This window comes from Pelophylax lessonae (genome assembly GCF_965119305.1).
Source record: "Pelophylax lessonae genome assembly, chromosome: 10".
Classification (NCBI taxonomy): Eukaryota; Metazoa; Chordata; class Amphibia; order Anura; family Ranidae; genus Pelophylax; species Pelophylax lessonae.
The window spans coordinates 128,206,980-128,230,161 of record NC_138777.1 but is presented as its reverse complement, the minus strand read 5'-3'; the positions used below and the strand labels follow the sequence as shown (position 1 = coordinate 128,230,161).

General features: G+C 43.6%; 1 protein-coding gene across 2 annotated transcripts in view; it reads right to left on the bottom strand.

Moving 5' to 3' along the window:
- Positions 1-23,182, bottom strand: part of LTBP3 (latent transforming growth factor beta binding protein 3) — a 1,036,617-nt gene that overhangs the window by 227,517 nt on the left and 785,918 nt on the right. The window lies entirely within an intron of this gene.

Here is a 23,182-nt window from a genome sequence, read left to right as displayed (position 1 = left end):
TTTTTTTGCCTGATTCATAGTCCCTGGGGCATGACCCAGAACCCTAGGCCCTTTTTAGGGGCATTTATTAGGTTTTAGGGCTTCAAAATGGTATTTTTTGATTCCCGAAGTTCGGGTCCCATTGATTTCAATTGGTCCGGGAATCCGAACCGAACTTTCGGGGAAATTCGGGTGTTCTGGTCGAACCGAACTTTTCTAAGGTTCGATCATCCCTATTCAACACCAGAGATTGCACAAGTGTTTAAAAAATACTATGGGAAATTATATGATGTTAATGGAGATGAGGGACAGAGCCAACAAGTAAATAGAACAAAGTTGATTAAAGAATATTTGGAAAACGCAGGGCTGCCTATAATACAAGAAGATAAATTAATGCTGATGGAAGCACCCATAACAGGAGAGGAAATAGATAAAGCTTTAAAAACGACAGCATCGGGAAAAAGCCCTGGCCCTGACGTGTTTACAATTAATTGTTATAAAAGGTTTAAAAATCTGTTGATTCCTAGATTAAAAAGGTATATAAATGGGCTAGGTAGCCAGTATAAGATGAGTCGAGAAGCCTTGGGGGCCTCGGTTACAGTTATACTGAAAGAAAAAAGAGATCCAATAGTTTGCCCAAGTTATAGACCCATTTCTTTATTGAATGCAGACACAAAGCTTTTCTCGAAAATCCTAGCCACAAGGATGAAAAATTTAATGACAGAATGGGTTTATAAAGACCAAGTGGGATTTGTCCCTGGAAGACAGGGCGAAGACAACAGTGTAAGAACGATTCCATTAATACAACAAATGGCTAAAAGTGAAAGCCCAGGGTTGATACTGTCAATAGATGCAGAAAAAAGTATTTGACAGGGTCAACTGGGAATTCATGATTAAAACCCTTGAAGAATTAGGGCTAGGGCAAAGGATGATGGTCTGGATTAAAATCCTATATGAAGGCCCCTCTGCAAAAGTAAGAATAAATGGAACCCTCTCTGAACTGTTTGAAATGTTTAACGGAACAAGGCAGGGATGCCCACTCTCGCCACTGTTATTTGTGCTCTCTTTAGAACCCATCTTAGCGACAATAAGGAGAAGCCCAGACGTGACGGGATTAGTGGCTGGAGGGGTAGAGCATAAGGTTGCCGCATATGCGGACGACGTTTTGCTATACGTTTCTAGACCTAGATTAACTCTCCCTAATCTGATGGCAGTATTGAAAAGGTATGGAGACCTGTCTAATTTAAAAATATATCTATCAAAATCTGAGATATTAAAGATCAATCTCTCATTCAAAGAAGAAGAAGCATTAAAACAAAAATTCCCCTTTGTATGGAGAAAGTCGGCTCTAAACTATCTAGGAATAAAATTGACTCCATCCCCCGAAACTTTATACAATGAAAATTATATACCTCTATTAAACGAAATAAAAGCAGAAATTAATAAACTAGCACCTAAGGTCCTATCATGGATTGGAAGGATAAATATCATAAAGATGACTATCCTACCAAAAGTGATGTATAAATATCAAATGTTACCAATACCAATACCTCAGATATATTTTAAGACTCTAAAAACCCTAATGTCAAGATTTCTATGGAAAAAAATGCCTAGAATACAATATGAAGTACTAACTAGAAGTAAGCTACAAGGTGGTCTAGCAGTACCGGATTTCAAAAAATATTATTATGCGTCAATATTATCACGGGTGATGGAATGGGGGAAGATAAAAACTGAAAAAAAAAATGGTTAAATATAGAGAATGCTATGAGTAATACACAATTAGGAAAAATTATATGTATTCCACCACAATATAGAAAAGTAAATAATAAAATACACATTATAACACGACATGTGACACTTAGAATTTGGGATCTAATTTGTAAAAAAGAAAAAACAAAATTTAATTCACCATTGATACTTTTAAAAAACACTTTATTTTTTCCACCAGGAATAGACAATATTCAAGGGAATTGGTTGGGGAGGGAAGACACATGGTTAAAAGATATTTTGGAGAAAGATAAAATGCACACTTTTGCAGATTTTTAAAAAAGATTCGGGAAGATTGATGAGTGGCGATATTGCCAGCTAAAGCACTTTGTATCGACATTACCACATCCATTAAGATCAGAAAAAGAGCTATTACCATTTGAACAAATATGTGCATCAGAGGGACATGGGAATAAAATATAAAATATATATAAAATATTATCAAAGGCAAAGGAACAGACAATACCACCTTTTATTGGAAGATGGGAAAAAGAACTAGGGCCACGAGGGATAGATTTTCACTAATAAAAAAGCATGAAATTGATCCATACTTCTGCGATACCAATACAGTAGAGATGAACTATAAATGTATCTCTAGGTGGTATAAAGGAAGTCTTGGTAAATTAATTGTACCCTTTTCTCTGTATTATATAGAATTATGGATGGTGTATTATTTGAGTTTTTTTTTTTTTTATCGAATTTTGTAATAATTAAAATATTGATAAATAAATAATAAAAAAAATAAATAGAAGGAAGACAAATCTCCATCCCAGTCTCAGGTCTTTTGCAGACTCCATCAGGTTTTCTTCCAGAATGGTCCTGTATTTGGCTCCATCCATCTTCCCATCAAATTTTAACCACCTTCCTGAAAAAAAGCAGGGCCAAACCATGATGCTTCCACCACCATGTTTGACAGTGGGGAATGGTGATTTCAGGGTGATGAGCTGTGTTGCTTTTACGCCAAACATAACGTTTTGCATTGTTGCCAAAAAGTTTGATTTTGGTTTCATCTGACCAGAGCACCGTCTTCCACATGTTTGGTGTGTCTCCCAGGTGGCAAACTTTAAACGACAATTTTTATGGATATCTTTAAGAAATGGCTTTCTTCTTGCCACTCTTCCATAAAGGCCAGATTTGTGCAGTATACGACTGATTGTTGTCCTATGGACAGAGTCTCCCACCTCAGCTGTAGATCTCTGCAGTTCATCCAGAGTGATCATGGGCCTCTTGGCTGCATCTCTGATCAGTCTTCTCCTTGTATGAGCTGAAAGTTTAGAGGGACGGCCAGGTCTTCGTAGATTTGCAGTGGTCTGATACTCCTTCCATTTCAATATTATCGCTTGCACAGTGCTCCTTGGGATGTTTAAAGCTTGGGAAATTTTTTTGTATCCAAATCCGGCTTTAAACTTTTCCACAACAGTATCTCTGACCTGCCTGGTGTGTTCCTTGTTCTTCATGATGCTCTCTGCGCTTTAAACGGACCTCTGAGACTATCACAGTGCAGGTGCATTTATATGGAGACTTGATTACACACAGGTGGATTCTATTGATCATCATTAAAAATTTAGGTCAACATTGGATCATTCAGAGATCCTCACTGAACTTCTGGAGAGAGTTTGCTGCACTGAAAGTAAAGGGGCTGAATAATTTTGCACGCCCAATTTTTCAGTTTTTTATTTGTTGAAAAAGTTTGAAATATCCAATAAATTTTGTTCCACTTCATAATTGTGCCCCACTTGTTCTTGATTCTTCACAAAAAATTACAGTTTTATGTCTTTATGTTTGAAGACTGAAATGTGGCAAAAGGTCGCAAAGTTCAAGGGGGGCGAATACTTTCGCAAGGCACTGTATATACAGTTCTATTCAAAATTATTCAACCCCCACTGAAATTGATTGTTTTGGCCCGTTTGACATTGATTTTGATCATTCAGTCATCCTGCTTACAATTAAATCAAAGAGGCACGTGTAGGTCAGACAAATATAACATAACATTTATAATGAAATAACCATAAATGTCTTTTCTGTGCCCACATCATTATCAGTTTTATTCAACCCCAAGTGACATTCAATCTTAGTACTTAGTACAACATCCTTTTACAGTTATAACAGCTTTTAAGTGTGAAGCATAGCTTGACACAAGTGTCTTGCAGCGATCTACGGGTATCTTCGCCTATTCGTCATGGGCAAAAGCCTCCAGTTTAGTCACATTCTTAGGCTTGTGCACTGCAACTGCTTTCTTTAAGTCCCACCAGAGGTTCTCAATCAGATTTAAGTCTGGTGACTGTGATGGCCACTCCAAAATGTAGCAGCCTTTAATCTGCAACCATGCTCTAGTGGACTTGGAGGTATGCTTGGGATCATTTTCCTGTTGAAAGGTCCAACGTCTCCCAAGCCTCAGGTTTGTGACGGACTGCATCACATTGTCATCCAATATCTCCTGGTACTGAAGAGAATTCATGGTACCTTGCACATGCTGAAGCTTCCCTGTACCTGCAGAAGCAAAACAGCCCCAAAGCATGATTGACCCCCCGCCATGCTTCACAGTAGGCAAGGTGTTCTTTTCTTCATAGGCCTTGTTCTTCCTCCTCCAAACATAGCGTTGATCCATGGGCCCAAACAGTTCTAATTTTGTTTCATCAGTCCACAGAACACTATCCCAAAACTTCTGTGGTTTGTCCACATGACTTTTGGCATACTGCAGTCAACTCTTCTTATTCTTTGGAGACAGCAAGGGGGTGCGCCTGGGAGTTCTGGCATGGAGGCCTTCATTACGCAGTGTGCGCCGTATTGTCTGAGCAGAAACTTCAGTACCCACATCTGACAAATCTTTTCTCAGTTCCTCAGCAGTCACACGGGGGCTTTTCTCCACTCTACGCTTCAGGTAGCGCACAGCAGTCGAAGTCAGCATCTTCTTTCTGCCACGACCAGGTATCATTTCAACAGTGCCCTTTGCCTTGAATTTGCGAACGATGCTTCCTATGGTGTCTCTTGGTATGTTTAACATCTTTGCAATCTTCTTATAGCCATTGCCCTTCCTGTGAAGAGTAATCACCTCTTCTCTTGTCTTCCTGGACCATTCTCTTGACTTCACCATGTTTGTAACCACACCAGTAAATGTCTAGAAGGAGCTGAGTATCACAGTCATTTTAAAGCTGCCTAATTGGTGCTTATTAGGCTTTATTGCTGCTCCCTGACATCCACAGGTGTTTTCAATACCTGATTGAAAACACTTCAATGAACCTCTGTTCTTCAGAGTTTACCACCGGAGGATTTTGCTGTCTTCCGTCCAGGCCACTTTTTGCGATTCGGCGCTGTGCGACTTTAACTGACAATTGCGCGGTCGTGCGACGCCGTACCCAAACGAAATTTACGTCCTTTTTTTCCCACAAACAGAGCTTTCTTTTGGTGGTATTTGATCACCTGTGCGAGTTTTACTTTTTGCGCTATAAACAAAAAAAGAGCGTTTATTTTGAAAAAATAACAATATTTTTCACATTTTTTTATATGAAATTCCCCCCCCAAAAAAATGTAAATATCTATTTTTTTTTTAATTTTTGGCCAATTTGTTTTCTGCTACCTATGTTTAGTAAAAAAAAATCGCAATAAGCGTATTTTGATTGGTTTGCGCAAAAGTTATTGCGTTTACTAACTAAGGGAATGATTTCTGTCATTTTTGGTGGTTTTTTTTTAACGCGTAATGGTGGTGATCTGCAATTTTTTGCGGGACTGCGACATTGCGGCGGACAGATCGGACCCTTGACTGACATTTTTGACACTTTTGGGGGTACCAGTGACATTTCTACAGTAATCAGTGCTATATGTATGCACTGTTACTGTAAAAATGACACTGGCAGGGAAGGGGTTAATTTTATTGGAGAGGGAGGGGTTAATGTATGCCTGGTGCTTACTGACGTGTGGGGGGGGGGGGGTGACAGTGTGACAGAAGGACAGATCAGATGTCCAGCTATGCTGAACACTCCGATCTGTCAGTCCCTGTCACTATGGAGATCCGCCCGTTGTGTTTAAACACAGCGGACGGATCTCCAGACTCGATCCCCGACGATCGGGGCAGAGCAGCGGCAATCGCCGCTGCTCCTCCCCTGGCCCGACTCCCGCTGTGAATGAACACAGCGGGAGCGAGCCTCACAAGGGGCGGAGTCCAGCGACGTAGGTCTACGTCGCTGGACGGGATTGCGGCACTTTGCCGCAGTAGCCTCCATGTGAGCGGAGGTAAAGTGGTTAAGGGGTTGAATAATTGTGTCAATGAAGAATTCACAAAATAAACATTTACTACTGTATTACAAAACCAATTGATGTCATTTTAGTTGCATATGGTTCTTTAAGAAGTCCTTGTAAGATTTAATTCTGAATACAATTACAAATGTACACTAAATTCCCTAAAACCCTTTACAGCATTGGGGGCAGCATTGGGGGGGGGGGGGGTTGAATAATTTTGAATACAACTGTATATATATATATATATATATATATATATATATATATATATATATATATATATTTTGGCCCTGCCACTGTGAAAATGTGAGCCAAAGAGTAGAGAGCGGGCAGGGCTGTATGAATGGATACACAGAATGTGGTTCGAGAGCGAGCCTGCTCGGGTGCCCTATAGCAAGACAGGGAAATAAAAAAAGGGGGAACCAGCAGGCCACCCTAAAAGAAAGTTGTGTTGGAGAACCTACATCGGTATATTATACAAAAATAGCTTTATTGAAAATAACCAATCAGAAAACAATAAAGATCAGAAACCCCCAGAACCCTCAATAAAAACCAAGAGGACAACATTTTCACACTCTCAGTAAATACGGGCCCACATACACACACACACACACACCACCACCAGCACACAGTCTGAACAGCTCATATGGAGTAAAGGCAAACTAGCCCTGGAGCATTAAGTCGGGGATTCCAAATCAGGACAGAATCTCCCTGATTAGGTGTGATGGAATTTTCCTGGGATATAATAATGCTGCTTACAGGGGCCCAGTGTCACAAACCAGGAGTTAAGGCTGGGTGGCTCATGGTTAGGCCAGTCCCAAGTCTATAATTGTACGAGAGCACATGGCCTCCTATGGAGGTATAAGTCTCTAGGGGCCCACAAGCTTAGGCTATGGCTCACATTCCAGAAACGCAATGATGTGTAGACAGCCTATATAAAGAACATTGGTGAGGTTCAGGTAGGATTTTTATCAGAGAGTTGGTGGGCTTTGGTGAGATATCAGGGGTCTAAACACACCCCTGACATTTCTCCTTTGACATTTCCCCATATGATGCTAGCGCTGTTGTCATATTTTTTTCATTTTAAGGTTATGATTATTTATTGTATACAGAAAACCCCTATTATATTGTGGTTCAGTTTTCGCGGTCCCGGTATTTCACCTTTTTTCTGTAAGACCTATTCATTTTTATATTTTGTATATTTTCGCCATTTCTCGGCATTCCGCAGCATTGTTTATGAGTTTAAATTTTACGCATCATGATAGAATAGCCGTATGTACTGATTCAGCCAATCAGAGCGTCGGTATTGTTTTCTCGGTCGCTGATTTGCTGTTGTGTTCTGGAAGCATCTTGCCGCTTGCCTTGCTCTGTCTCAGTTCCGCATGTCTCCCTACAGTGTACGGTGTTCCACATAACTTTGAGTGTTTTGTGTTGTGTTTTTGTGTTTTCCATTGCTCTTGCTCTCTCTCAACATCTTTTAACATTTAATATTTCTTTATTGAGTTTTAACACATAGAGAAAAAAAAGAATATAAAACCTTACAGAGGCAGTATAAGTGTGGTTCTGCCTAGTGAAGCGTAACAGGTAGATGAAGAAATTTCAACAACAACAATAGGGTTATAAGGTAAAAACTATGCAATGACAAGAAATACCAAACATAGTGAATTTTTCAAGGTTCATGTTTTTCTTGGCTACAATTTTTTCCATTTCACATTGTACAAGGTCAATAATTGTATTGAGTAGAGAAGGGGTGTTGGCTGTTTTCCATAGCCCAGTAATATTTATTTTTGGCTGCCAACAAGAGATGCACTGAGACCGTTCTGACATTCGAGGGAATGTTGTCGAGGCCCACATGTAGTAGAGCAAGAGAGGGGTTAGGGGGATCTGAGTTTTAGAGATTTCGGAGAGCAATTTGAAAATGTAATTCCAAAAAGAAGCGAGGGACTTGCAATACCATAGTATGTGAGCTAAGGAGCCGGTACTCCCGCAGCCTCTCCAGCAGCATGAGGAGGTGTGAGGGTACATTCTGGATAGCTGGTAGGGTGTTGGGTACCATCTGTAAAGGGGTTTTTTGATAAGCCTCCCAAGGGTTAGAGCAATGAGATGCTGAAAATATGGTTTTAAAGGCTCTTTGCCACATGTCTGGGGAAATATCTATGCTTAGTTACGCAGACCATTTGTTCAGGGAAGGTATGTGCGAATAGGGTCTGTTATCATTAAGTAATGAGTAGAAGAATGAAATTCCCTTTTTGGGGTACTGTTTGTGTAAAATTGGTGCATCGGTTCTGGAAGAGTTCGTGTGGGGGACAGGTTGGATGAGGAAAGGAGATGTGTCAGCCTTAAGTAGGTGAATTGTTCTGATTGAGGTAAGTCAAATTCACTTTGGAGGCTCTTAAAAGATTTGAGTGTAGTTTGTTGGAATAGGTCGGAGGTATTAATAATGCCATGTAAGGCCCAAGAAGAGGACCTGAAGTCTGGCAGTAATTTTTGTAAGGCTCTGAGCGGGATAGGTAACTCTCTCATGGGATGTTTTGAGGTTTGGTTAGATATGACAGTTTTCCACGTTGCAGTCAAAGCTGAAATTGCTGGAGGGGGGTCATGCAATGTTGGAGGACAACCTGCAGCGGTGAGAAGGAGGTTGTCTAGAGGGTGTTTGAGATGTGGGAGTGATACTTCCATGAGTGACCATAGCTTGTCTCCTGCCGGATTCCACTAGTAATATTGTTGGTCTAAGATAGAGGTAGTAATTATGTATTATGTATTGGGGAGGCCCACTCTCCCCCTATTGTTAGGTCTGGTTAAGATGTAGTTTGCGCATCTAGGTGGTTTTCCTTCCCACACAAATTTTGGCAAGAGTCTCTGAATGTAAGTGAAGAAGGATTGGGGAAGGGGTTCTCCCAATATCTTTTATGTGTTTAAATGTGTTTCTATAGTTTTAAAAGTGTGTTTAAAGACCTTAAGATGCTTTTAAAATTACTGTAAAAGTTATAAAAACATGCATAGGGTGTATTTAAATAGGGTATTTCTATTTTGCGGATTTTCACTTATCGCGGGTGGGTCTGGAACGTAACCCCCGCGATGGAGGGGGGTTTACTGTAATCCATATAATGTATAATATACAGGGTAGTGTTTTAAGAAAATGCAACCTACAACGCAGCATACAGATTGCAGCAGGAATTATGTTGTATGCAGTGCACATTACATGCTGTGCTCTGTAGTACATACCTTATACATACGTATAAAACTGTATTTCCTCCACCAGAAGGCCAATAGGGACTTTCGCTCACACCCGTGCACATTGCACACCTGCACTCACCAATTAGCATTTGGCTCCCAGTGGCCTATTTAAACTGCTCTAGTACTGTGAGCAGTTGCTGAATGGTCTTCAGCTTGTTCCCGTGGTTCTGAGACCTGATCTGTTGTTACTACTCACCTGTGTATGACCCGGCCTGCCTTTGGACATTGCTTCTGCCCATGCTCCTGCTTTGTTGCTTACTACCCTGACCTTGGCTTGCTTAAACGGATCTGATCTACCTGCTTACCCTGTACCGCGCTGCCCAGCTGTTATCGACCTTGGCTTATCTTCTGGACTTGCTTGCTTGCTGATTCGGTACCTCACTGCCCAGTTTCTGCTGGCTACTGCTCCCACGCTCTGGTGCCAAGCTGCCACTGCACCCTGTTCCAAGGACTGTGACTACCAGCTGTACCCACCTACGGAGTGAACACCACCAGCTAGCCGCTACGGCACTCGTGCCACTCCTTGCCTTACACTCTCTGTTCCCACCTTCAGGAGTGTCAGGCGGGAGGAGCAAGAGAGGCCTCCACAACATTCCAGTCTTCACCAGGTACGTGATAGCTGCACTCTGTACTCTTGAATGTACATTACACACCCCTAACCACTGCAATTTGTACATTGTGCTGTACATGGCATACTTCTGACCACCGCACTCTGTACATTATAAAATACTCTTCTCCCTGTGCCTGCGTGGGTTTCCTCTGGGTACTCCGGTTTCCTCCTACACTCCAAAGAAATTCTGCTAAGTTAATTGGCTCCTGTCTAAATTGGCTGTGTGTGCATGAATGTGAGTTAGGGACCTTAGATTGTAAGCTCCTTGAGAGCGGGACTATGTGAATGTCTAATAAATACTGTATGTAAAGTTCTGCATAAATTGATAGAGCTGTATAATGTAGCACCCTCTGAGATAGGTTGCTAGAAATAACAGGAACATTTTGTTTTTTGGGCTCCTCTGTAGTCAGTGGAGCAGTGTGTGATTATTTTGGGCTGTTCTAGGTTTTGCTGGCTGCAGGCTCAAATCCACTAGACTGTTCTTCCCTGCATTCTAGTGGATTTCAGAATGTAGTGGGCTGGACAAGGGCAGACCCACAGCCTGAATATTTAGGTGGTCTCGGTCAATCTCTGGGGGTAGCAAACCCAAAAGGTGGCTGGGGTGTTCATAAATAGTAAGCAGCCTTGAGCAGCAGGTTCTTGTCCAGGAGGAAGTTCCCAGCCTAAAGGGCTTTTGTCCTTCTGGGCAGTACAGCTGAAGTTCCACAAGTGCTTGTTAAGGTCCTAGCCCAGCCTTGAGCAGCGGGTTCTTGTCCAGGAGGAAGTTCCCAGCCTAAAGGGCTTTTGTCCTTCTGGGCAGTACAGCTGAAGTTCCACAAGTGCTTGTTAAGGTACTAGCCCAGCCAGAGCTGTGGGGCCTGTTCCAGTGATCATCGAGGTCCCACCTCAGGCAGAGCTGGGGGCCTTTTCTACTGGATCTTACTGGAACTGATTGAGGGATTTCACAGGAGAAATGTCTGGCTAATATTGGAGAGAGGCATCCAAATATCTGGGGAAATATGTGAGCACAGACCTATATGTAGGATCGTAGTGACTGTGCGCTGTTTCTATCCCTTGTGTATCACTGCCAGAGCTTGCTTAAACTGGGAAATTTCCTATGGTGTCTCTGTACCACTCTGTGCCTTAGTTGCTGCTGAAGGTACTGTATTAGGAAATTTGAGAAAGTGAGAAGTGTCCTCTTGTTTTCACATAGTATTACTGGGACATCCCACCTCCCAGCAACCTTTTCAAGTCAAGATTACAAAAGCATAAAAAGATACCCCTCGACTAATAATTGAGCAAGAAGTGTGACTGTTACTGAGTGCCTGGGTGCTACTACACTAGTGTGCAGTGGCAGCTGGCGCTCAAACTTTTTGGGGGGCCACAAACAGAAAAATGTAATAGGCATTGCTTTGCGGCAAAAAACGCTGTAAAAAATTGCGTGACTTTGAGGTCACAAAAGTGTGAAAGGGGCCTCCAGTAATTAAGGTATAGTGTGCCCCCTTTCAATGCAGAGAGACCAGCATGCCCCTTCAATGCAGAGATCATTGTGCCCCCTTTCAATGCAGAGAGACCAGCGTGTCCCCTTTCAATGCACAGAGACCAGTGTGTCCCCTTTCAATGCACAGAGACCAGCGTGCCCCCTTTCAATGCACAGAGACCAGCGTGTCCCCTTTCAATGCAGAGAGACCAGCGTTCCCCCTTTCATTGCACAGAGACCAGTGTGCCCCCTTTCAATGCACAGAGACCAGCGTGTCCCCTTTCAATGCACAGGGATCAGCGTGCCCCCTTACAATGCAGAGATGCCAGCGTGTCCCCTTTCAATGCAGAGATGCCAGCATGCCCCCATCAATGCAGAGAGACCAGCGTGCCCCCTTTCAATGCAGAGATGCCAGCGTGCCCCCTTTCAATGCAGAGATGCCAGCGTGCCCCCTCTTTCAATGCAGAGTTGCTAGCGTGCCCCCTCTTTCAATGCAGAGTGACCAGCGTAAGCGTGTCGCCCCCCCCCCCCCCCATGCGGGACCAGTGCACTTACCGGTCTGGAACAAACAGTTGCTATCTTGCCCCTTTCTGTTTGGCTGAGGAAGGTTTAACACGCATGCCTGCATGCCTTTTTGCCAGTTGCAGGGGAAGGGGGGCTGTCAAAGCTTCACCTAGAAATCTCTCACTGCCAATTGTTCAACCTCTGTGATCTCTGCCATAGACTCCCGTGCCTGACATGAAGCTGATACCAATGAGAAGACAGCTCGCTCTTCATACAAGGAGCTTCTGATTTTCTCAGGGGTGGCTCAGCAACAGTCTCCACCATCCTGAGCCTGCAAACAATGAAAGCATTATCTTCAAAGTCACTAAAACAAGATTTTTCTAAACCAGTAAGGGGGGAGGGGTGTAAATCAGGCTGTTATGAGCAACTGCAGTGCTGACACAAATATACATTTTTAGAATCTTCTACACAATAAATTTGGACTGCTGCTGTACAGACAAAAATCATGGAGAAAAAAAAAAAAAGTCAAGGCGAAACTTACCCATTCAAGAGAAGAGTCAGCGACCGGGGATTGACTGCCAGTGTGAAAAGAGTGAAAAAAGCTGCGACTTCCACCAAAGAAAGAAAAGTTACTGTCCTTGGCTGTGTGTGTTGCTCGCGGCTTCTCTTCAGTTGTTCCCCGCCGTGGTGGCAGGCCGGCGGCGTCTCCCGGCAGCTCAGTCCTCCTGGCTCCCGCCTCCTCCCCAGTCCCCAGCCAATGGCATGGGGTTTGCCTTTCGGCCAATCAGGAAGCGCATATCGCCGCTGCTTCCTGATTGGCCAGGAGGAGGATCTGTGTGACAATAGCCAATTTTCATTCGCTATTGTCACACAATGGGTGGGCTCGGAGCGCACTGCTCTGCGCCCTGGGTCCACCCTTTCCTGAAGCCTATTAGAGCCTCTGGCTCTAATCAGGTGATGGAAAAAAAAAAGCCCTATTGAACTCCATGCGTCCAGCGCCCCACATGTAGATTAGGGGGCCAGACGCATGGATAGGGGGGGCCTGCGCCCCCAACACACCGGTCGCCGCTGCAGTGTGGGAAAGGAACCTGGGACAAAATCAGCGAGACCTTTCGGGGGTGAGCACTACTATAAGTACTACTAAGAACAATAATAATAATCATAATAATAAACCCATGACTCCTATACTCTTTATGCTATAAATTGTGCAATTGTATTATCTTTGTCTTGAAGATCTTACTATGTACAGTTATGCTTACATTTTTTGTCTGTATACACCACTCATGATGAAGTGGTTATGAAGCTAGAAAATGTGTTAAGGATGTCAAATATTGGTTAACAATTGTTTTTCTTATGGTACGACCCATGCCTGGTGTCATCTTTATGTAGCACCTTCCTGGTTTGCTAGTTGTTAGGTAAATTTAGTCAGCTCCTCTGTAGGCATAGCAGCATAGGGTTAATTGTGTGTAGGAGGTTGTGCAGTGCTTCACAGTCTGTGGGTCTGTTACTTCCCCCTGATTCCTGGAACTCACTGGAAGTTTCCAGTACATAGTGGGTGGGGGGGGGGGGCAGAGGCTGCAGTCTGAATATTTATAGAGCCATATGGAGGTGACCAATGTGCTGGGGGACTCTGCCCCTGGGGCAGAGAGGAAGAGAGTGAGAGGGAGAGAAAAGGGGAAGAAGGGAGTTCCAGGAATTCACCCAGCTTAGGTCTCAGCTAGGCTTATCTGCAGTCCCCTAGCCAACCCAGAAGCAGCCTGTTCAACGAAGACCAAGACAGCAGCCATTCTGGATTCTGGGAGTTTCCTAAGAGACTGAGTGAGTACAAACCAGCTATCACCCCTAAGGTAAGAAGAGGAAAGTAAAGTGCCCTACCTCATGTGTCTGGGACAGAGTGTAGCTCAAGTGCAGTGCAAGATAGCGAGGAGCACACTAATTCTCCAACCTTGGGACTAAAGCAGCCAGGTGCCATGCGATACAGCCAGGTGCTGAGTCCTTAATATAAACTTTTTGGAACTGTTCTACATTTTGCTTTGCAGTACTACTCACACAGCTGTGTAATACAGCTTGCATCTTGGAATTTGAGCGGCTAGAGATTTAGTAGGTCCCCAACTGTTTGTACATACTGTACTTTTACATTGTTTCTTCAGTTCGGGATATCCCATGCACCCCCAATCAAGTTCATTTTTTAATAGAATTTAAAAGATAAAAGAAACCCAGCAGATTTGGGTGTAAGTTTAATAATGGGTGTTATGTCTTGCATTATCACAGCACTATTAACATTCTCTAACAGCTGAGTTTAACTCCTGATCTGAGGTTGTTTAAAAAATGATGTAGTGTTATCGAGGGCTGTGATAAGTTCAAAAAAGCGGGAAAACATAGGGAAAGGGGGCCATATAAGGACTTTACTGGTACCAGATTGGAATATTATGCCATATTTTCCTTAAAAAATATATTTTATTAAATTCAAACATCTAAAAATTCATATAAAAACAACAATTAGTACAAATCATGTCAGATTATTTCTACTTGGGTATCCTTAGGACCTTTTATTGGCAAATATAGAGATATATCCTATTTTATATAAAAAGAGAAAATTTCAGCCACCTCTACACCACCACCTGGGGGGAGAGAGTGGTGAACATTATCTTTTAAGGGGGATGAGTGATGTGATAACATTCAGGCTGGAGTGACATGGGGTGCATACTGATGTTACATTTTCTTTGAATTCCGTTCAGTTGCTGGGCTGTCACAGAATGTGCTTACCATCTGTCGAGCCAATGGCATGTGCAGATCTCTCTGCCTGCTTGGATTACGGCTTTATGATTGGTCGTTGATTCGGCCCGCACTACAGGGGTCAAGTCCTGGGAAATAAAGTGTGGGAACCCAGCCAAGATTACCATCCCCAACCTCAAAAATAAAAAAAAGTGAGGGTTCGTGTATATTTACCTCTCTGTCTCTCTCATGTCTCTTCTCTCTCTCTCACTCGCATGTCTCTCCTCTCTGTCTCTCTCTCTCTCTCTCCTATCTGTATCTCTCTCTCTCTCTCATGTCTCTCTCTCTCATGTCTCTCCTCTTTGTCTCTCTTTCTCTCTCATGTCTCTCCTCTTTGTCTCTCTCATGTCTCTCCTCTCTGTCTCTCTCATGTCTCTCCTCTCTGTCTCTCTCTCATGTCTCTCCTCTCTGTCTCTCTCTCATGTCTCTCCTCTCTCTCTCTCATTTGTCTCTATCTCTCTCTCTCTCTCTCTCTCATATGTCTCTGTCTCATATGTCTCTGTCTCTCTTCCATATGTCTCTGTCTCTCCCTCCTATTTGTCTCTCGCTCCTCTCTGTCTCTCTCTCATATGGCTCTCTCATATGTCTCTCATTCCCTCCTCTCTCTCATGTGTCTCTCTCTCTCATGCGTCTCTCTCTCTCATGTGTCTCTTTCTCGTGTGTGTCTCTCTCTCTCTCATGTGTCTCTCCCTCTCTCATATGTGTGTCTCTCTCATGTGTGTGTGTGTCTCTCTCTATCTCTCATGTGTGCCTCTCTCTCTCTCTCTCATGTGTGTCTCTCTCTCTCTCTCTCTCTCTCTCTCTCTCTCATGTGTGTGTGTCTCTTTCTCTCTCTCTCATGTGTGTCTCTCTCATGTGTGTGTGTCTCTCTCTCTCATGTGTGTGTGTCTCTCTCTCTCTCATGTGTGTCTCTGTCTCTCTCACGTGCGTCTCTCTCTCATGTGTCTCTCTCTTCTCTCTCTCTCTCTTCCATGTGTCTCTCTCTCTCATGTGTGTCTCTCTGTCTCTGTCCCATGTGTGTTGCTCTCTCTCTCAAATTCAAATTAGCTTTATTGGCAGGACCAAATACATTTTAGCATTGCCAAAGCATTTGAGTTTGTGATGGGGGGGGGGGGGGGGGGTAATTGGTAATATAAAGGGGAATGGGTGGTGAGTCTATGTAAAGGATTTTTAAGTCCTTAGTTTTTCACTTCCTTCTCAGTCTGTGACATGCTGTCACATATTGTGCAGCTATTCTCACCATTGGCTCCTCTTCTCCCAGTAGGATTTGGAGTTTCCTCTTCTCTTCTATAGAATTGAACTCTGGGATGAAAGCAGAGAGTCTCTGGAAGTGAGTGTCCCTCACTGATGAGTACTGTAGCAGGAAGTGGTCCTCGTCCTCCAGGACTCCCTGGTCACACTGCTGGCACAATCTTCTCTCCCTGGGCTTGTAGGTCTGTCTGTGCCGTCCTAACTCGATTTCCATGCTGTGGGCACTCAGTCTGTACAGGCTGAAGGTCTGTCTGTCTTTGGGCTCTTGTAGCACCTCCAGGTATGGGGCCAGTTTGTAGTCTCTCTGCAGTGACTGGTAAACAGTTAGTTTCTTGGAGTTTGTTATTTCATTTCTCCATTCTTCAGCATATTTTTCTTCTGAATATTTCATTATGTTTTTTATTTGTGATTTTGTCAGGTCGAATTGTTGGGAGTTTAGGATAGGCAAGGCGCTGATGAGTTGTTGCAGACCGCCAGGCTTGGGCTGGTTCTTATTGGTCAGTAGGGCCTTATGATGGTAGGAGTCAGAACTGCTTTTTTGTAGATGATCCTAGAAGTTGGAAGTGTTTGGTTCTTTTCCCATTCACCTTTACACTGCAGCTGTTCTCAGTATATGAACTCTTGATGACATCGTATATTGTCCCTCCTATTCCACTTTCCAATAGTTTGAGGAACAGGCCTGGGTGCCACACAGCGTCAAAAATGCCTTCTTAAAGTCCACAAAACAGGCAAATATCTTTCCATGTTTTGTATTGTGAATATGGTTCCTAATGTGCAGGGTGTAGATGTGGTCTGTAGTGCGATGGTTCGGCATGAACCCCGCCTGACTTCTGCTGAGGACGTTGTGTTGTGTTAGGAAGTTTAGGATCCGTTTGTTGAGAATACTGTTGAATAGTTTCCCTAATGTGCTGCTGACACATATCCCTCTATAGTTGGCTGGATCATACTGGTCTCCATTCTTATGGATGGGTGTTATGAGGCCTTGATTCCATACTTTAAGGTAGTAACACTCAGGGCCAGATTGAACACTTTGCATATTGCAGCATGTACATCTGGGGAGCCATGTTTAATCATTTCAGGCAGGATTCCATCCATCCTGCTGGCTTTTTTAGTTTGCAGGTGTTGGATTTTCTCCCTAATTTCTTTTAGAGTAATTGGTACATCCAGGGGGTTCTGGAAGTCCTTGATTTTTTCCTCCGTATCTTTTAGTCTTTTGATGATGTCTTTTTGTTCTACAGTTAACTTCTCTTCTGGAATAACTTTGTAGAGGTTCTTAAAGTAGTTAAACCAGATGTCACCATTTTGGATGTGGAGGTTGTTTTTCCTGGGTGCTGAGCCAATATTCTTCCATATTTCCCAGAAAGAATTTTCCTGAAGTGCCTCTTCTAACTGTTGCAGGTTGTTAGAGTTTAACTTTTGCCTTTTATTTTTAAGGGTTTGTTTGTATTTTTTCTGTAAGATGCTATGGGCTATCCTTAGTTCAGTGTTGTTGGGGTCTCTGTGTTTGTTATTGGAGGCTGTCCGTAGTGTGTTCCTTAATTCTTTGCATTCTTTGTCGAACCATTTATTGGATTGTTTGGTGGGTGGTTTCTTGTAGTTGACTTTTCTCAGTTGGGCTGTTTCTGCAATGGTGTGTAGTATTTTATGGAAGTCCTTTACTGCCTTGTTCACACCTCGTGGTCTTACCTCATAGTAGTTGTTTTGGAAGTTTTTAAGCTGTTTTTTAACCACTTGCCGACCGCCGCACGACTATCTACGTCGGCGGTCAGCCCCTCACAGGCAAACTAACGTAGGGCTACGTTGCTTGCTTGTGAGGGTCTAGGGAGCGAGCGCGCGCCCCCGGAGGCGCGCTCCCGCTCCCGCGTGGTCACGGACCCCCCCGCGCGTGTGACCAGCGGACCCGATGTCCGCCGGCCACTCGGCGATCGGCGGGGGAGAGGGAGAATGTCAGGCAGCTTGTGTAAACAAACTGCCTGTCATTCTCCTCGCTGCAAAGACACTGATAAAACGGATCTAGTATGTAGATCCGTTGATCTGTGTCCTTACAGCTAGAGCCACAGCCAATCACAGTAGAAACCACGCCCCTAGGGACACACACAGCCCCTCCCTTCCAAATAAAGTTAACCCCTTCACTACCAGTGTATTTTTTACAGTAACAGTGCATATGTATAGCACTGATTACTGTAGAAATGTCACTGGTAACCCCAAAAGTGTCAAAAATGTCAGTCAAGGGTCCGATCTGTCCGCCGCAATGTCGCAGTACCGCAAAAAAATCGCAGATCGCCGCCATTACGCGTTAAAAAAAAAAACAACAAAAATGACAAAAATCTTTCCCTTTGTTAGTAAACGCGATAACTTTTGCGCAAACCAATCAAAATACGCTTTTTGCGATTTTTTTTACCAAACATAGGTAGCATAAAACAAATTGGCCGAAAATTTTTAAAAATTTTGATTTTTACATTTTTTTTTGGGGGAATTTCATATAAAAAAATGTGAAAAATATTGCTATTTTTGCAAAATTGACGCTCTTTTTTTGTTTATAGCGCGTGATCAAAAAATCGCACAGGTGATCAAATACCACCAAAAGAAAGCTCTGTTTGTGGGAAAAAAAGGACGTCAAATTCGTTTAGGTACAGCGTCGCACGACCGCGCAATTGTCCGTTAAATTCACGCAGTGCCGAATCGCAAAATACCCCCTGGTCGGAATGGGGGTAAAATCTTCCGGGGCTTAAGTGGTTAATGTCAGGTCTGTCAGTTACCTCTCTGGTAGACTGTTTGGACCATTTAAATGATGGTGGCAGGTTGCAGAGAGAAGCCTGGTGGCATTTTGGTGATGGTTTGTTTGTTTGTGGTCTCTCTCATGTCTCTCTCTCTCACTCTCTCTCATGTGTGTGTTTCTCTCTCATGTCTCTCCTCTCTGTCTCTCTCATGTCTCTCCTCTCTGTCTCTCTCATGTCTCTCCTCTCTGTCTCTTTCTCTCTCATGTCTCACCTCTCTGTCTCTCTCTCTCTCTCATTTGTCTCTGTCTCTCTCTCACATGTGTCTCTGTCTCTCTCTCATATGTCACTGTCTCTCTCTCTCATATGTCTGTCTCTCTTTCATATGTCTCTGTCTCTCCCTCCTCTCTGTCTCTCTCATATGGCTCTCTCATATGTCTCTCTCATATGTCTCTCTCTCTCTCTCCCTCCTCTCATGTCTATCTCTCTCGTGTGCCTCTCTCTTTCGTGCGTCTCTCTCTCTCTCTCTCGTGCGTCTCTCTCTCTCTCGTGTCTCTCTCTCATGTGTGTCTCTCTCATTAATGTGTGTGTGTCTCTCTCACGTGTGTCTCTCTCTCTCGTGCGTCTCTCCCTCTCATGTCTCTCTCTCTCATGTGTGTGTGTCTCTCTCTCTCTCTCTCTCTCATGCGTCTCTCTCTCTCTCTCTCTCATGTGTGTGTCTCTCTCTCTCTCATGTGTCTCGCTCTCTCTCTCATGTGTCTCTCTCTCTCTCTCTCTCTCTCTCATGTGTGTCTCTCATATGTCTGTCTCTCTCTCTCTCATGTGTCTGTCTCTCTCTCTCATGTGTCTGTCTCTCTCTCTCTCTCTCTCATGTGTCTGTTTCTCTCATGTGTCTGTCTCTCTCTCTCTCATGTGTCTGCTCTCTCCCTCCTCTCATGTGTCTTCTTACCTCCCTCCCATCTGCAGAGCCATTCCTCTATGGCTCCTGTGTCCTGTCACAGCCGGAGTACATTTAATATCACTCCGCCTGTGACAGAAGCCGGCGCTATACAGGAAGCATCGGCTCTGCTTCCTGTAGTGCCGGATCAGTTTACAGCAATGCTCGGGGCCCGCAATCTGGGCTTACAGACCCACCATCCCAGAGCAGGAGGTGGGATCGTGTCGGGGCTCGGGGGGAACGGGAACGGCGTTCATGTTGTAGAAAAAGTACAGGAGCGTCGTTCCCATGCGTTCCCGCAGGACTTGAGCCCTGCCGCACTATATATGAGTTGGTTGGAATGTATGCCGGAGTAGGCGGCGATATGTATATTATAGATGTTAGTATGCAGGCGCACCCTTAGGAAGATTGCACATGCATGGATTTCTCACGCACACGCTCTTCGGACACAGGGAATTTTACAGACATGATGGAAACTAGAGTAGGTGGGTGAAACAAGCCTGCTGAGTGCGGGTGGTGACCTGCCCACTTCCCCCACCCGAGTACACATTGTGGATGTGGGCGCAGCATTGTGACGGCTGGGCATTTTCCACAGGAAGTGTTGTCCATGTGCATGGCCATGGACATTGTAGATTCAAGTGTAGGTATGAGCAGTATTTCTATTCACTTGGTATATGCCTGAAATACTTTGTTAGCAACTTATACAAAAGATAGTTTGCGTTGTTCCCTCGCAGATACATTTGGCTATGTAGAGCGGCTATCGTTGGGACTATTGGTATGGGTAGATCACCTTTGGGTGACTAGGCACTGTTGAGTACATCATTATCAAACATAAGGTAACTATCTCTATGGGATCGTAGGCATTATTTTCCATTCGCCTAGACATAACAAAATACAAAAAAGACTATATTTAAATTTCAAATATTTATTTGGAAATAAATTGCCCGCGGCTTTATTATTGGTATAAACATCAATAGATATTAAACCATTAATAAATCAAATCACATACCAAAACAAGAAATAAAGAAACAGTTCAGCCACTAAGACTCGAACGGTCATAAAATATAAAATAATAACATATTATTAACAAAACCGTCCCCTCTTAAATTGGCATAAGAGGGACCACACCACATAAAAAGCCACGACAAAGGGAAGGGGGGGGGGGGGAGTTCTGCTGGCGGTCTTCTTCCAATGACTGTAAAAATTCCTGGGAAGCTGTTCCAGAACATTCCATGGTCACCTGATTTTGAGTGACCTATCCTGTTGGGGTAACTGACCTTCCAGAACTTTCGCTATCAGCTGACCTGGATTAGCCTATTAAAAATTCTTATTGTTATGTTAGCTAATAACTGAATTATCCCTGACTATTTTAACTGCCATGATCCCATAAGGAAAAGGGGGGCCTATACAGGCATGCCCTCCTTTTCCTCCAATTCCTTTCGGCCTATTGTGGCGTTTATTGATTCTATCTGAACTACATATTCAGCCGTGGTTATGTGTATATGTATTGCAGAATATAGGACCACGTATGAGGGTTTCCATCTTTATATCCTGTCCTTGTCTATTTGGCGGCTTTTTATGAGATCCTCATCCCAATCCTGGTGTCCAAATATATCCGTTGGGATGTCTAGTGAGTGAAATTAACTCCCACATATTCATTATATATAGGGATGTTGTGTTTTGCTTAAATGTTGGGCTGAACCTATATTTGATTGATCCTTTAGGATGACTATCAGCTTTGTACTTATAAAGTTTTCTTAAAGGCTGCCTACACTCAATATCCACACGAGACTTTTGGTCATCACGATGAATACTCTCAAATGACTGTGAAAGTTAAATTGGTGCCAGGAGACATGATGATTAGGAACATGCAAGTGTGCATAAAACACACACACATATATATATATATATATATATATATATATATATATATATATAATATATGTAGCACCCTACAGGTAGGTGCTAGGTAAATGTATAGTGAGCCTTGTTTGCCTAACAGCAGGGCCATGATTTCTTTTTGGTAGGGTGTCATGGCTTCCAGGTGTGTCTGCTGAAGGGGGGTTCTCCCCACTGGCTCTGTGAGAGACTTCTCATAGGGCAGTGGAGGAAACCCAATCAGGGATACAGTCAGGCTTGTAACTACCCCAGAAGGCAGATTCTGCCGCAAAGGATTCTGGGAGTGGGTATACGTTTGAGGGAGGGCATGGCTCATTGTCTTTGGTGGGAAGCAGAGTCCCAGGAGGGAGAGGACGGCTGTCTCTCCTCCTGTCAGAAGAAGCGGATGTCTCGGGAGCTGCCTGAGAATCCAGAGAGTGCTGAGTTGAGCTAAGGGGGATCCGGTGTGCCGAGAACCAAAGGAGAGCTAGAGGGGTCCAGTCCCAGGAAAGCCCACACAGGTTGTGAGTACTGAGGAATTTCCCCTGGGGGTCTGCCTAGAGTCAGTGGGGGCCACTCTGGAGAAGGTTCTAGGATCCAAGAGTCAGCTAGCGGGAAAGGGGGTACCTAGTCAGAGGACCCTGAAGTGATAGAGGGGGTATCAAGGTTGAGGACCCTGAAGTGGTAAAGGGGGCACCTGCAGTTTGGGCTCTGAAGAGTTAATGCACTGTGTGAGTGCATCAGTTGAAAATTGCAGCCATACAGGAATACACAGCAAGCTACCTCAAGCCAGGGCAAGGCTGGAAAGAATAGTCAGTGACTTTGCAGTGCAAACAGTGTCAGATGTTCAATGTTCCACAGTCCTGGATCTTCTGGACTTAAGTCGGAGTTCCAGCACAGCTTTCAGAGATACAGTGTGTTCAAAGCATCGGTAAGCATTGGCTAGCGTCGGCTGGCGTCAAGACAGCGCTAACGGGAATTTTTGTTATAAAAGTCCCAGAATTGTACATAATCGAGCCAAAGGAGTATCCCACTCATTCCCTTCTCTCATCCCCTAAAACTACAATAAAACAACCAAACAAAGATGCCGGAGTTGTCGATGTGTCAGTTCTCACACCCAGGGCCACAGCTCACATGGGCTGGTAACCAGTGACAATGGCAGACCCACATCTGGCCACAGGCCTGGAAACATTGATATATATATATATATATATATATATATATATATATATATATAGATATATATAAATATACAGTGCCTTGCGAAAGTATTCGGCCCCCTTGAACTTTTCAACCTTTTGCCACATTTCAGGCTTCAAACATAAAGATATAAAACTGTAATTTTTTGTGAAGAATCAACAACAAGTGGGACACAATCATGAAGTGGAACAAAATTTATTGGATATTTCAAACTTTTTTAACAAATAAAAAACTGAAAAATTGGGCGTGCAACATTATTCAGCCCCCTTAAGTTAATACTTTGTAGTGACACCTTTTGCTGCGATTACAGTTGTAAGTCGTTTGGGGTATGTCTCTATCTTATCACATCGAGAGAATCCTCCTTGCAAAACAGCTCAAGCTCAGTGAGGTTGGATGGAGAGCATTTGTGAACAGCAGTTTTCAGTTCTTTCCACAGATTCTCGATTGGATTCAGGTCTGGACTTTGACTTGGCCATTCTAACACCTGGATATGTTTATTTGTGAACCATTCCATTGTAGATTTTGCTTTATGTTTTGGATCATTGTCTTGTTGGAAGACAATTTTCTGTCCCAGTCTCAGGTCTTTTGCAGACTCCATCAGGTTTTCTTCCAGAATGGTCCTATATTTG